The sequence below is a fragment of the Cupressus sempervirens genome, chromosome 7 (assembly GCF_028749045.1).
Source record: "Cupressus sempervirens isolate cs-2001-9-10 chromosome 7, ASM2874904v1, whole genome shotgun sequence".
NCBI lineage: Eukaryota > Viridiplantae > Streptophyta > Pinopsida > Cupressales > Cupressaceae > Cupressus > Cupressus sempervirens.
Genome location: NC_143124.1, coordinates 868,686,365 through 868,691,826, shown reverse-complemented (window position 1 = coordinate 868,691,826; position 5,462 = coordinate 868,686,365).

Sequence of the window (5,462 nt, the reverse complement as noted above, 5' to 3'; positions counted from 1 at the left end):
TAGATGAGTCGAGTTAGAAAGAGATAGTAGACAATGTGATGATGATGTCAGCAAATGTACAAAGTTTGAGGTCGCTCATGTGATAAGTTTTGAAGGCTATGAGCCGACAGTATTTTTTAATTATGAAAAAGATGTGTTGCAGTGTGTTATCTTAATGTGGTCATGTTGTAATTAATTGGGAAATCATCGAGACCAACTCAATGAATTATTCTAAGGACTTAGTATAAAAGAAATTTATTTTCCTTGTGATGTAAGATGTAATGTGCAGGTAGTAAGTAATATGTGAATTTGGTATATTTGAGTAAGCGATCAAAGGAATCATTATAATGCTAAGTTGGAGATTTGGTAATAAGATTTGAGAAGTTTTAGGTGTGGTAGAGGCACAGTAAGAGGACAGAGAAATATTTTGGGTTGATGAGATCAGTTGCATTTCTATTATTTAGAAATGAATTATATAGAGACCAGTTAGACAGTGAATTCAGTGCTCTTGCCCCTTAAGCTACTTGGACAGTGGGTCCTTCTTCCTTCTACAACTCCTAACAAGGTTAGCACAACTCCTAATAGGGTTGAAATATTTTTGTTAGCTCCTAACAGAGTCCATCCTCTTACAAGGAACATTTATATTAGTACATCATTTTGTGGGTACCATCTCCATTGGGGTTTTCCCTTTGATCAAGGGTTTCCCTACTTAACATATCTAGTGTTATTGTGTATGTGTATATTCTTATGGTTGTTATTGATCCCGTGTTTAAGGTTTAATAAGGTTGAAAAAAGTTGTATTGATCTTAGAATTAATTCACCTTCATCTCTCTCAGTTATCTTGGTGGATTTTACTTTCTAACACTTACTCAGGAAACACAAAATTGATTACATCAATGAATCTCCTGGCCATGGAACTTGAAACCATCTACATAACATGAATGTTCTCAAATCCTGTGCATAATGAGACACATCCCCACCAAAATTCCATGTCTCCTTTGAGCCAATGCTACACATGAGATGTCTTCCCTCTAGAAGTCTATGTCTCTTCTAAATGTGTCTAATGACTCATCAAGTTTTGTGGGAAATTATCTCCTATGCTACACAAGCCACCACCTACTTGCACATGAGATGTATTTTTGTTGAAATTCCACACCTTTATAAAGTGTATCTAATGTTTCCTTAAGTGTTTGAAAAATCATATTCAATATTACACCAACTAATATTGTTAGATGAATTTATGTTGATGATGAACAAGGTTAAACACCTAGGCAATGAAAGGTATGTAGAAGAATCGGGTTAGTTGTTATGTTGTCATTGATGTCAAGCCTATTGGCTTACTGATTTATGTAAGTTTCCATATAAATATAAAATATGTGGTGTTGAGTAAAATTTAATGATTGATAAAGGTAGAAGATGAAATGAAGAATTGATGTTAAGTGTATGAACTTAAATGGGCAATTGATGAATTAGTCTTTGGCAAGGCAATATTGGTTTAGTTATTTTACAAGATTTGAAGAAGTGTTAGAATGATGTACAAGTCAGTTACATTGGTCATCAATAAGGAAGGATTGAAGTTGTGAAGTGAATAGGTAAGAAATCATTGTGTGCTACCAAGCTACAAATGGTGGTTGATAAGCAAAGATATTACTCAATGGAAGTGTATCAAATGTATGTTAGTAAACCAAGGTTGTCTTAGTGTTACTAATAAAAAAAGTGTTGTTGAGCACATAAGTTTCACCAAGAAAATATTGTTCACTGAGTAATAAGTCTTAACCAAGGAAATAAAAATGTTCATATGAACAAGAACATAGATTGGTAAAGAAGAATTAATTTTGAAAAATCAATTAAAGGATCACATTGAGTGATGATCTGGAGTGATTTAGAAGTATCTAAGTAGGAATGAAGTTAGTTAGTGAAATTAATGAAGGAGAAAGGTTAGATACATATCAATTAGGAAGATTTAATGGATAGTTCAAGATCCAAGAAAAGATCAAGTTCCAACTTGAGATCGAGTTGGCAAGATTCATAAAACATTTTTCCGAGAAAAATATATATTGAATGTGAGTTGAGAGATTGTATGGCTGAGAGTAATTCAAGGAAACCCTAAATCATGTTATTAAGTGGAAAAACATTTTCTATATAAAGGATGAGAAAGAAATTTGTTGTTGCTAATAGCCAAATAAGTTTAGACAGGTACATCGAGTAGAACAGAATTAAAAGAAGTTAATCAAGTAAAGGGAAGTGTTGAAATGAAGATTGTGCGTTCATCATCCAATAATGAAGAGTTTGAAAAAGTTAAAAGAGCTTAAAGGAGAGCTAAAAAGGAAAAGATAGTTGCACATTTTATCATATCATTTCACTGTTACTTTCTAACCATTATAGTAGAAAATTTCTTAAACAAGTAGATTTAATAGTTATATTTCTAAATCTTTTGTAAGGTGGAATTATAATGAATGTACTAAGTCCTTTAGTAAGGACACACATTATACAGTAACATATCTAATTGATCTTTGATTAAAATCCCCTAACAAACATCACATCTAGAAAATGTGTTTGTAACCTTTGATAGGTTTGGCTCTTAACTGAGCTCACTTTAGAAGAGTGAATCTCTTTGTGATAAAAATTCCCATAGTAGTTTTTACCCAAATTGGGTTTCCATTTCAAAATATGGTGTTTATGAGTTTATGAATGTTTTGCATGATATTTACATTTTTCATGTGCATGATGTTGTATATTGTTTTTGTTCATTGCAATATTGAGACTGATTAGTAAGGTTTATTTGTTGATAAGTGTAAAGAGGTGAGAATTGTTAAAGAGGCCTAAGATAACTGAGTCATCGCTTCCCCCCTCTTCCCCCCCAATTATAAGTTGATAAGGTAAAAGTTTAAAAAATTGAGCTAAAGATTTGAAGATGTATAAGAGAGAAGTACCCAAGTTGAACAAAGAACACTTTCCTACATGGAAAAGAAGGATGAGGGTATACCTAATTGGGATTGGAGATTATGCATTATACCATTTGGAGAATGACTATACTCTGCCACCTCTAAGACCTAGGATAGTTGAGCATATGAGAGACAAGCATGAACATAACATTGTCATGATTGAGATAGCTTCTTTCTTTGATTGATGTTGAATTTGATGATATCAAGAACTATGCTATGGAAAAGGAAATGTGAGATAAACTTGCACATGTTTATGGAGGTGATCAGCATGCACAAAAAGAAAAGTTTGAAGGTATCAATGAAAAATTTGATGAGATGAGAATGCAAGAAGCTGAAAACATTGCACAATAAAATTTTGGAATCAATGATGTGATGAGTGAGCAGGATCAAAGGTGTTGGTGGAACCATGACTAAAGATGATGTGGTAAGAAAAATCCTAAGAACTCTTACCTTAGTATGTTATTCATGAATTGAGATAAATACTAGGTAATGTTGTTACCCTTGATGTTTTAATCGATAAGTTGGTTGCATTTGAGATCAATAACTTTGATAATAGTTTACCAAAGATTGAAACTACTTTGAAGACATCTCTAACCATTGGTAGTTCAAGAAAGGAAAGAGAAAGGAAAAATCACCACATTTAAGGTGAAAGTGACTCTAGCAACATACTATCCAAGGAGAAAGAGCAGGAAGAATTGGAAGCATTGTTGGCAAGGAGATTACTGAGAGGAAAAGGAAAGTATAAAGGAAAATTACCTCTAAAATGCTTTAGTTGCAACAAGATTGATCATATTGCATCATGATAACCCGATAATGATAGAAATGATAAGAAGGACAAGAAGGAGAATTGATACTAAAAGTTTAGAGACAATAATGATAAACGAAAGAAGTCATGCTACCTAACTAAGGAAGGTCAAACCAACGATGAATCTAATGGCTTAGATGAAGGTGAAGAAGTACTTTATGTTGTTATGAATGATGAGTCAAAAGAACAAAGGTATGAAGATGAAAAATCTCTTATCTCTCAAGTAAGTAAAATTGATACATAGATTATTGATAGTGGTTGTTCACATCAAATGACTGGTGATGTTGAAAATTTTGAACACGTATAAGAATATGATGGAGGTTTTTTTAGACTTGGCAATGATGCTCCATGTTCTATAAAAGGGAAAGGACCTATTGTGCTAGCTAAATAGTTTAAGTGTGATAATTCTTATTGGATTAAAGGGTTAAAATAAAATTTATTTAGTGTGGCACAACAAAACAACACAAGTCACCAACTAGAGTTTCAAAACCAAAAGGTGAAGATATATGATACTGCTAGAGATTTGATTAGCACTAATTTATTTTATCTAAATTCAACTACAAATACATGTTGGATTGCAAGAAGTGAAGATGTTTGGTTATGGCATAAAAGGTTTTTCCATGTAAATTTTGATAACATGGTCGAGGTTAGTAAGAAGAAAGAAGTAAGAGGTTTACTGAGATTGAACAAATCTAGGAAAGTTATGTATAAGGAATGCCAGATCGGTAAGATGACAAAGTCAAGTTTCTCAAGCAAGTCCTCATATAATAGTATATTAGAGTTAGTTCATACTGATCTTTGTAGTCTTATATATACTAATCTTTGTAGTCCTATGAGAGTACACAGTTATTAGGGTGATTAGTATTTCATTTTTTTTTGTTGATCACTATTAATGATGATGTAGTTTCATATTGATCTTTGTAGTCCTATATCCCAATCTTTGTAGTCCTATGAGAGTACAAAGTTATTATGCTGATCGGTATTTCATTTTGTTTGTTGATGACTATTCAAGGATGATGTATGTAATATTTCTAAAAGAAAATTCTAATGCATTCCAAATGTTTAAATGGTACAAGGTGAGAATCAAGAAGGAAACTGGCAAAGAACTAAAGTGTTTAAGATCTGATAGAGGAGCTAAATTTATCTATAATTAATTTCATGTCTTCTACAATGAAAATGGAATTAAAAGATAACTCTTTGTACCAATAAGTCCACAATAGAATGGCATAGCTTAAAGAAGGAACACATCATAGCTAATTGTGATAGAACATTGGTAATTAAGAAAGAGGCTGTACAAATTTTTTGTAGAGAATCTATTAGTACTACAGCCTACACCCTCAACTAAGTACAATTCAAAAGAGGTACAAATAAAACTCCTTGTGAATTTTGGTATGGGTATACACTAAATGCTAGCTACAATAAAATCTTTGGAACTAGGTGTTCAAATCTAAAAGATGTGAAGAATGGAAAGTTTGATTCTAAAGGAGATGAAGGCATGTTTCTAGGATACTCCACAAAGAGCAAAGCTTATAAATGTTTGAATAAGACTACTAACAAGATTATTGAAAGTGTAAATGTAAGAATTAATGAGTTTGCAGATAAAAAATGAAGGATATGGAAAAAAGGAACTTGGGGATTATCAAAGATTTATATAAAAGATGGAGTTTCTGATACTATACCCAAGAAACAAGAAGAAACTAAGGAACCAGTTGAGCCCCCACCGAGTGGAGAAA